Here is an 11,157-nt window from a genome sequence, read left to right on the forward strand (position 1 = left end):
TCCGCTGCTGGCGGCCCAGGTTCGGATCCCGGGCGTGCACCGACACACCGCTTCTCCGCCCATGCTGAGGTCGTATCCCACGTGCAGCAACTAGAAGGATGTGCAGCTATGACGTACAACTATCTACTGGGGCTTTGGGGGGGAAAATAAATTAATTTAAAAAATTATAAAATGTGGTTATTAGAACATTTGAAATGACATATGTGGCTCCCATTATGTCTCTGTTAGACAGCACTGGTCTAGGAGGTGAGGGGACCCGGTGAGGGACCAGTAGACTGTGTAGCTGGGAAGAATTCTGAGGAAATGGAACAATTAAGAGCAAGCAAGGGGGTGCTGAGGAAGGGATGGGAGGACATTTGAGAAGTGTGATCATGAAGGGAAGGAGGGAGGATGGCAGCTCAAGGAGGCAACAGAGGCCCAGGAACAATGCACCCATCACTCACCCAGCCGTTCCTCCCCCTCCTGCATCTTCCAGAAAGATGGACCCTAGGTACCTCCAGCCACCCTCCCATGTAGTGTCTTTAGAGTAAGGCTCCTTTTTCTCAATCCTGGACAATGGGGAGTTGGCCAGTGAGCTGGGTTTGGATGCTAAGTGTCAGCTAAGTAAAATCCCTACCCAGGCCATTCCTTGCAAAGGTGGGTTAAAAACACATCACCCTTGCCTGACTCCCACCCCTGGGCCCTGGGCAAAGGGCAGTAGTGGGGGAGGAGAGGGGGGATCTGGGACTCCAATGCAGGTGGAGCTGGGGGCTGCTCCATGTTTGAGATGGGGAGCATTTCTCAGAGGAGCAGTCCGGCCCCGGAGGAGGAAGTCAGCCCCTAACCTGGCCAGACAAAGCTTCCAGCGTGGACGCGTTTCACCGGGGGGAAGTCAGGCAGCCTGGATCTGAGGTTCTGCTGCTGCCCTCCGGCTCGGCCGCGCAGAGAAGCCGTAAACACTCAAACGCAGGGATTAACTCTGCGTGTGGCGTCTGGGACACTGTGAGCGACTCTTGGCGGCGGTGTTTGTGTCTGTGTTAGATTGATCTTTTTAACCCCCAGCACCCGGGATGTGAGGCTTGGTGACAGCCAGTGTTCGATAAATATTGATGGGTGGAGGAAGAAAAGGAAGGGAGGGAGGAAGGGAGGACGGGTGCACGGGTGAATAAGTGACAAATCTGGCAAACCACAGAAGCCAGATCCCTGTGTCCAGGTCAGAGGAGACTGGCGCCCAGCACACAGCACCCCACCATCCTACGTCCCTGCCGCACGGCCCTGGGCCCCTGGGCTCTGAGAGAGTGTATGTCCCGGCTGTAGCCATACTGGGCTAAAGTTCTGCCCCTAGTCCCTTATCCTATTAAGTACTTTTTAAAAGCCCCTTAAAGCCTCTGTAAAAGGAAAGATCATGTGAAGAATTCCTGGAGGGTTGGATAAGCTTGGCGGGGGGGGGGGGGGGGGGGGGGGGGGGCGCTGAGTTCGTTCCTGGACCAGCAAGGGAAGGACTCCCCAAGCGCATCGGGAAGCCTGCAGTTTCTCCATATGGCCACTGGAGGGCACTTCGACCATGAACTGCCAGCTCTCCACCACTTCCCACATCTTGGACGACCCCTGAGCCAATTCAACAAACGTTTTTAAATCATCACAGTAATGATAGCTCTGCTGTGTTGAGTATGCAATAAAGCACTAAACGCCTTAAATATGTATTGTCTCATTTAATACTCACTACAATTGTTGTGAGTTATCTTGGCTATTTAGGAAAAACCGAGGCTTAAAGGAACCAAAGAATTTAGGCTAAACTCACTTAGCTAAATACAGTTTGGGAGGAAGGACTTGAACTCAAGCCCTTGGGCACCGACCATAAGCAGTGAATACACACGAAGCTGAAAAGGGGGCTGTCTGGATAGAAGTGAAGAGACCAGTATGCTACACAATATTGTTACTGAATAATTTACACATATATAAAATTGGACGATGGCTTACAATTTGTACATTTCCTGTGGTAAGGTTTCTTTTTTTCCCCCCAGAAATGGTGTTATTAAATAAATGAAGTGTTTCACAAATCATAGTGTCTTCACTGGGAGTAAATAAAGTCATTGTAATACAAGGCAGGAAAAGATAATTTTCATTTAACACTTAAGTAGCGCTCACTATCTACCCAGAATGTTCTAAGCACTTTACATCAAGTAACTCAATTCATCCTCACAGCCACCCTCTGAGGCCTGCACTGTTACGATCCCTATTTACAGATGGGGAAATGGAGACACAGAGAGGGAAGCAACCAGTCCAAAGTCACACAGCTGGTAAGAGGCAGAGCCGGGAATAGAGACCCAGGACCCAGGCGGTCTGGCTCCAGAGTCTGCACTGTGGAATTTGGGGAATCTGGCTGGAGCTGGCCTCAAGAGGGGAGGGGGTAAGAGTTCCACCGGAAGAAATGCACTGTGGAGGAGAGGGTGTTCCAGGCATAGGGACTAGCACTGGTGAAGCCCAGAGGTGAGGAAGCATGAGATGAGGAGTCAGGATTGTCTCAGGCCTGGGCTACATGGAGGCCAGATGGCAGAGGCCTGCACAGCCAGAGCTCCCTGGGGCCTCCTTGGGGTGGGAGAAAGGAGAAGGGTACCGCAGCGGGGCCTGGGATAGGTGGGGGTGCTCCGGTGAGGGAAGAGCTGAGGCCACCCTGCCCTCGCCCCTCTCCAGGGACTGGCAGTTTGGAAAGGGCAGCGTGTGCCCAGGAAATGGCCCGATTGGATGACAGTGAAGATTAAAGGAGCTAAATCGGGCCTGGGGCTGGGGGAGGTGTCCAAATAGGAAAGGCAGAGGGCCAGCTGCTGGAGGCCAGCAAGGGCTGCCGGGAACTAAGGCTGGGGGCAGGGATCCCACACCAGCAGGAAGCCCTCCTGACCCCAGCCAGGCAGGAATGTGGGGTCACCCAGCAAGGGCGTCCTCATTTAGATGGAGCTGGGGGAGGGGGGCAGAGACCCAGAGACCAGAGTGGGGCGGAGACCATGGGGGAGGCGGAGACAGACCTAGAGGTAGAAATGTGTTAGGGGGACGGGGAGGTGGGGGGGAGATGGGAAGAGCACTGAGCTGGAGAAGAAGGGAAGGGGGCCGAGGCCAGAGAAGGGGAAACGTGGGGACAGAGACTGAGAGGGGGAAGAAGTTGGGGGCGGAGACTCAGCCTGAGCCCCATCCCGGGAGGGTGTCTGGGGCTGCCTGCCTTGGCTGGGAAGCAGGGGGCACCGTTGCTTGTAGGGTGTTGGCGGGGAGCTCTTTGCACAACACAGAGGAGCAGCTGGAACCATCCAGGGGCCCTGGAGCGCCCTCCCACTGTCCCAGCACCCCCCCTTTCCCACCCCCTCCCCCAGCCTGAGTGGCAGCACCGGCTGTGGCCCCTCCCGGCCCCCAGGGCAGGTGGTCAGTGGGCTATTCTGGTGCCCAGGGTGGCTGGGGAGCCTGAGAGAGGACGGAGGGAGAGCCCGGCCCATCTCTGAGGATGAAGGGGGACATCAGGAGGGCTCCTTGAGATGGTTGGGGGATAGGGTTCTGACTGCTGTGGGTGGGGAGAAAAATCTCCAGCGCTGTTGTCAACAAATTATATCTCTCGGGATCTTTAAAATTGGGAAGGGGAATGTATCTGGGACATCTCCAGGTGGCTCTGGGGCTCGGGACCTGGGGCAGTGGGAATCCTCAGCAGCTGACAGTGGGCCCCAGGTTTCATTCCAACCTTGAGGCCGCAGGATCAAGTCCTCTGGGCAGCCTCTCCAGGACAGAACTGTGGATGCTACTGATGGTGGCTGCTCCAAGGCCAGTTGGGGGCAGTCTGGGGCCAGGGTGCACTCTGGGGAGCCTCCCCAGCCTGCAGGGGAGCCCCAGGGCCTGGCTGGCCTGAGGATGGCCAGGGCAGAGCAGCCCCCACTGGCCTCTTATTCCCCAGATAGGAAATCTTCAGGATCCCCCACCCCCAGGTCCGTGGGATGAAGACCACACTCCTCTGCTGATGGGGCCTGACTCCTAGCAACCTGCCCCCTCCAAGCCCAGCCCCGTCTCTGGAGGGCAGTGGGTTGGGAAGAGGAGCAGGGCAGAATGTTGGGAGGGACTTGCCCACTGCTGGACCAGGGGCTTTTCAGCGGAGATCCCCGGACAGGGCTGAGTTAAAAGGGGAAGGACCTAGGGCTGAGCCTGCCAGTGGATCTAGGGCAGGACCTTAGAGACCACATAGAGAAACGAGCTGGGCTTCTAGGAGCCACTGACTAAAGTTCAAATCCAGACTTTGTTTTTACTTGCTGTGCAACCTTAGGGAACTTACCTAACCTCTCTGAGCCTAGTACCCATAACTGTAAAATGAGGATAACAGTTATTTCCTAGTGTTGTGAAGATTAGAAATACAGTGATTTTATATGGCAGGTGACCAGAATACTGTACCTAGTATACAGTAGGTGCTCAATAAGTGGTAGCTATGTTATTATCAAAAACAGGAGAGCCTCTGATAGAGAGCTCTGGAGTGAGAGCTCCAGAGTTAGGCAGTCCTGGAGATGAGTCTCGGCCCTGCACCTGCTGATCTCAAGCAAGGCTTCAAGCGGTCCCTGGACCTCCGCGAACCAGTTTCCTCATGGGTCAAAGGATAAAATACTAGTAATGACCGGCGCTCACTGAGTGCTTCCTGTGTGCCAGGCACTGTGCTCAGTGCTTTACAGACAATTTCTCATTTAATCTTCCCCCAAACTCTATACTGTCATTACCACTTTGTAGATGAGGAAACTGAGGCTCAGAGAGGTGAGTAACTCACCCAAGAGTAGTAGAGCCAGGCAGTGGCCCAGCAGCTGCTCCCTGAATCCCTCCCCTTGCCCATAGCTCTGTGGAGTCCAGTGGGACTTAGGGCATTGACTGGTTATCTGGACAGGTGTGAGAAGATAGCAGGATGAAGGAATGGGGCTATCAAAACACTGAGGGCCCAAGAAGGGGTGTCTTCTGGAACCCAAGACTCACTTTCATTGTGTACCTGGATGGTTTGGAGAATAAAGCATCCCACCCAACAGCAAGAACAGCTCAGGGTGCTCTGGTGGGCTGTGGTCTGGACTGCCAGAGAAGGCCCTGGGGTCTGAGTAGACCCCAAGCTGACTGTGACTCAGCTAGTGGGAGGAAGAGGAGGATGATCCTATAAGGCTATAGATAGCAACTGTGCATAGTGGCCTTGTGAGGTCATTGCCAGCCTGCTCAGGCCCTGTTTAAAGCACTCCACAGCCTCAGAGGGACGTAGGAAACCTGGAAAGGGCCCAGCACAGCAGGGATATGACCAAACTGGAGGGGCTGAAACCAAAAAAGCCTATGAGGAAAGATGAAAGGAATGGGGATAAATTAGGGAGATGAGAGAGCTGAGTGATGGGACTAAGATGTGACAGAGAAACCTGGGCAAGAGAAGAAGCTGCTTTTCTCTCTGAGTTAAGTTCTGAGAGAGAAGGGGCTTGCTTCCATTTCAGCAGAGGGATTAGAGTTAGGCCTCGAGAGGCTATCTAGGGTGCGAGTCCGTGGCGGGGGTGAAGAAGCCCGTGACCTCTTCTTCCACGAGGTTGGAGCATCCTGCACCATCTCGGCTGCTCCTGACTCCCCCTCACACCCTCCCACCCCAGTTCAGACACCCCTTCCCCTCTTCCCCCCAGATACACCCGACTCTGGTCAAAGAGAATTTTCTCCCTGTTCTCCTTGGGGGTTTCAGCTGTGGGGGAGGCACACATGTGTTGGGGGAAGGGGGTTCTGCTGCCTTGGGTCTCTGTCTCTTCAGGAAATGGCTCAGGACTGAGTGGGATTGGAGCAGTTCAGGGGTCTCCTCTACCCACCGCTGGGACTGTGGGGAGGTGGCCGGACGTGCTGAGGGGAGAGATGTGTGGGGACAGTTGGGACTCTGAGAGCCCATAAGCGGGCGGGGGGCTGCACATGTTTTGTTGGGCAGGACCAAGTGCTCACGTGGTGGGGACGGAAGCCTGGGGAGAGGGAAGAGGGGAGAGCCTGGCAGTCCGAACGAACCCCGGGGAGGGAGACCGTGTCTCTGAGGGGGAAGCTGAGGCTGTTTCTGTAGCAGGTGTAGCCCCATCTCATCAACGCAGGGTAGGATTGGGGCTGTTCTGGGCATGCGCAATGATCTGGGTCCCGCTTCACGGTGAGTCTGGGGTGAGCAGAGCGGCTTCGACAAGGCTGATCAGGGAGGCACCAAAGCTTTGATTCGCAAGAAAAAACCCTCTGTCATTCCTTTCCTTGGGGTCAGAGCAGGGAGGGATGTCCAGGGTGTTTCATTTTAAGCAAGGAGAAACTGAGACCCAGAGAAGGGACATGACCAGTCCAATGTCACACAGCTTCTCCAGCCTCCAGACTCCCAGCCATATGCTGCCCCCACCACATCAGGATGCCTTCCCCGGGGACCTTCCCTTAATGCTACCAAGACCCCCTCCTTTTCCTCAACTTGACTTCTGTCCCCATTCTCCCCGCCCCCATCTCTTACTGATGTGAGCAACACCTGAAATTTACAGGATGCTCAGAGCCATAGGCACTTTCACCTCCACCATCTCATTAGCTCCTCCCATTTGAGGGTCAGCTTCCTCCTCCTCCCTCCCCCCTCCTCCCCAGCCTTCCAGACGTCCTATTTGGTAGAAGTTGGGGGCTGGGAGGAGGTGAGATGAGCCCCAGACTTCTCCTACTTTGGCAGAAAACCCGCAGCGCTCCATGTCTGTAAAAGGAGCGTGGGGCAGGAGCCTGGCTGTGGGGCCTCCCCGGAGAAGGAGCTAGGTCAGGGGTGTGGGGGTGATGAAGAGGAGGTGGAGGAGGGCTTTATGAGAACTGGGGAGGGGGCAGGCAGTGAAGGAAGGGGCCCAGGAAAGGGTCTAGGTCAGGAGGTGGAGAGAGTTGGTAGAGGCCTGAAGTTCTGAAACCAACAAGAGGAGGGTGGTGGATGAGAGGGGTGGATTGCTGGCTGAGCCTGGGAAGGGGGGGCAGTTTAGCACGAGGGAGAAGAGTTCCAGGGACAATCCTGACGCCACCCATCGTACCCGCTGGGCCCCCCAACTCAACCTCCCCCCCGCCCCGGGTGATATCAGGAAGAAACAATCGCCTCTGGACATTCCTTCCCTTTTACAGTCACTCCCGGCTCCTGGGCAGCCCATGGAGGTTAAGCAGCCACTGCAGCTGAGAGGAAGGTGGATGGGGTTGGGGGCTGCCCGGGAGGAGGCTGTTGTTGGGAGGGGCCTCTGAGAGCACTGAGGAGGCAGGCACCAGAGAGCAAGGGCTCAGCTGGGGACCACTCGATGTTCCCAGCCCATGGGCCGAGGGACTTAAAATGTCAGAAGCTGAGGGGACTTCAGAGATGACCTGTCCTGACAGGGCCAGGGAGGAAACGGGACTTACCCAGGTGGCACAGATGGTTAACTGGTGAACCCCCCGGGGTTGAGCACCCCCCATGCTTGGGCCTCCTACCTCCCCACGAAGTGCCAAAGCTGAGGCAAGAGCCAGGGCCCCAGAGTTCATACCCGCCACACTGTCCCCAGGGCTCTCATGCAATGGCTGCCTCCTCCTGGCCCAACCCAGCTCAGGATGGAAGCACGAGGTCGTCGGCTGGGAAACAGAAAGAGGAGGAAGATGGGCCTGGAGAAAGGGGCAGAGGGCAACCCTGGAGGTGGGGGTCAGGGGGTGGAGGGAGGGCACACCATGGGGAGGCTCAGCCCTGTCTCACACCTGGGCTCCTGGGGTAGACCTGGGGTAGGTGAGGAGCTCCCAGACAGGGCACGGTGGAAGAGCCCTGGTTCTCTCCTTTTGGACCTCTTTCAGTTTTTCCTCAATCCAAATGCCTTATACTGGCCACAGCAGTGTCCCCACCCCAGCCATCCACCCATGCCGGCCACCTGCCCCTGATTCATGCCATCTATGGGATCAGGGACGTCCTATGAGTAGCCAGGGCCCTTGTCTTCCAGGGAGTCCTCTGTGACGTTCAGAGATCTTCCTAGGCAGCCATAAGCCCTCCAAACACTGAGCTTAGGGGAGGGCAGGAAGCAGCAGATGCAAAGGTCTGGAAGCTGGAAAGAGCTTGGCAGTGTCACCCCACAGAAAACAGGACAGTGGGGCTAAGTGAGGTGCGCCCAAACGAGAGGTGAGTGAGCTGAGGTTGGCAAGGTGGGCAGGGCTAGTCCTTGGGGACTTGGAGGCCATGATGAGTTTGGGTTTTGCTGATTCAGTAGTTCATGGAAGGGGGAGAAACTGGGAATGGTGAAACAGGCAGTCTCCAAAAGTCATGAGCACTGTCCCCAAATATTTGAGGAGCAGATCTGTGAAAGTGGAGTTTTTCTTCTTCCAGGTTAGAATCAGTGGCAGAGCAGAGACACACAACGCAGGTTCAAATATAGGGAAATGTTTTCTAACAGCAGATCCATCCACTGTCCCAGGACAGAGTCGTATTAGGTACCCAATGACTCTCTGTGGAATGGAATGGGCTGCCTGGAGACTTTGAGTTCCCAGGAAGTGGAGAGATTCAAGCTGGAGCAGTGCTTGCTGGAGACACAGCAGAGAAGATTTCAACCTTAACTGAGAAGTGGGGCATTGGACTGGTTGACCTTGTGACCTATGAAGTTACCTCCAACCTTAAGTTTCCAAGACTCTCCAAGGTCAGAGTAATCTGGGAAGATTTCAAGCAAAAGCAGAACTGACTTCTTTGATTGATTCAACAAAATGTACTGATAATACCCACTGTGCAAGGCACCATACCGCATGCACAAATTTACAAATTGTCCCCTTTTTCTGACAAATGCTGAATGAAATGGTCTGTCTTGGTGGATCTTCCCATTTCCAATATCAATTAGTTCAAGTAAGAGATGTGACCATCAAATAATGTGACTGTTATGGTTTTTTTATAAACAGCTTACCAAAATTTATATATTCAAAAATGTGTCCCAAGGATGTTCATAGCAGCATTGTTTATAGTAGGAAAAGATTGGAAACAATATAAATGTCCATCAATAAAAAATTGGCCAAAAAAGTTATGGCAAATCCATACAGTAAAATACAAATGAGAATATTAAGAATGACTGAAAACCTCCCAAGAAAGAAAAGAGCAGGACCAGATGGCTTCACTGGTGGATTCTACCAAACATTTCAGAATTAACACCAATCCTTCTCCAACTCTTCCAAAAATTTGAAGAGGAGGGAATACTTCCGATTCATTCTATGAGGCCAACATTACCCTGACACCAAAGCCAGACAAAGACACACAAGAAAATAAAACTAGAGACCTATATCTCTTATGAATATTGATGTACAAATTCTCAACAAAATACTAGCAAAACAAATTCAGCAGCATATTAAAAGGATTATACACCATGAACAAGTGGGGTTTATTCAAGGATGCAAGGATGGTTCAACATAGGAAAATCAATCAGCATAAAACACCACATTAACAGAATGAAGGGAAAACCCCACATGATCAATTTCATTTACAATAGCATCAAAAAGAATCACATACTTAGGAATAAACATAACCAAGGAGGCACAAGACTTGTACATTGAAAACTACAAAACATTGCTGAAATAAATTAAAGAAGGCACAAATAAATGGAAAGACATCCTGTGTTCATTGATTGGAAGACTTCATGTTCTTAAGCTGTCAATACTACCCAAAGTGATCTACAGATTCAATGCAATCTCTATCAAAATCCCAAATCCAAATGTTTTTTGAAGAAATAGAAAAATCCATCCTGAAATTCATATGGAATCTGAGGCAACCCTGAATAGCCAAAAATCTTGAAAAAGAAGAACAAGGTTGGAAGACTCACACTTCCTGATTGCAAAACTTACTACAAAGATATAGTAATCAAAACAGTGTGGTACTGGCATGAAGGCAGATATATAGGCCAATGGAATAGAATGGAGAGCCCAGAAATAAATCCTCACATATATAGCTAAATGGTTTTCAACAAGAGTGTCAAGACCATTCAACAAATGGTGCTGGGAAGACTGGATATTCACATGCAAAAGAATGAAGTTGGACTCGTACCTTATACCACATATAAAAATTAACTCAAAATGGCTATAATCACCAAGACAAAAAATAACAAATGTTGGAGAGGATGTGGAGAAAAGGGAACCCTAATTCACTGCTGGTGGGAACGCAAACTGGTGCAGCCTCTATGGAAAACAGTATGGAGATTCCTCAAAATATTAAAAATATAAATACCTTATGATCCAGCTATCCCACTTCTGGGTATTTACCCAAAGAACTTGAAATCAACAATCCAAAGAGGCTTATGCACCCCTATCTTCATTGCAGCATTATTCACTATAGCCAAGATGTGGAAGCAACCCAAGTGTCCATCAACAGATGATTGGATAAAGAAAATGTGGTATATATATATATACAATGGAATACTACTCAGCCATAAAAAAAGACAAAATCGTCCCATTTGCAACAACATGGATGGACCTTATGTTAAGTGAAATAAGCCAGACAGAGAAAGACAAATGCTGTATGACCTCTCTCATATGTGGAATATAAACTAACACACGGACAGAGAGAACAGTTTGTTGGTTACCAGGGGGAAGGGGGTTGGGGGTGAGCACAAGGGGTGAAGGGGCGCATTTATATGGTGGCTGACAAATAATAATGTACAAATGGAATCTCACAATGTTATAAACTATTATGACATCAATAAAAAAAATTAACTCAAGGGGCAGGCCCCATGGCCTAGTGGTTAAGTTCAGTGCACTCTGCTTTGGCTGCCCAGGTTCAGTTCTCCAGCACGGACCTACACCACTCGTCAGTGACCATGCTGTGGCCGTGACCCAAATACAAAATGGAGGAAGATTGGCACAGATGTTAGCTCAGGGCGGATCTTCCTCAGCAAAAAATAAAATAAAAATAACTCAAAATGGATCAAAGGCATAAAACTGTAAAACTCTTAGAAGAAAACACAAGGGGTAAAATTCATGACATTAGATTTGGCAATGATTTCTTGGATATGACACCAAATCACAGGCAATAAAAGAAAAAATAGGGCTGGCCCCGTGGCTTAGCGGTTAAGTGCGCGCGCTCCGCTGCTGGCGGCCCGGGTTCGGATCCCAGGCACGCACCGATGCACCGCTTCTCCGGCCATGCTGAGGCCGCGTCCCACATACAGCAACTAGAGGGATGTGCAGCTATGACATACATCT

The sequence above is a fragment of the Diceros bicornis genome, chromosome 37 (genome assembly GCF_020826845.1).
Source record: "Diceros bicornis minor isolate mBicDic1 chromosome 37, mDicBic1.mat.cur, whole genome shotgun sequence".
Lineage (NCBI taxonomy): Eukaryota > Metazoa > Chordata > Mammalia > Perissodactyla > Rhinocerotidae > Diceros > Diceros bicornis.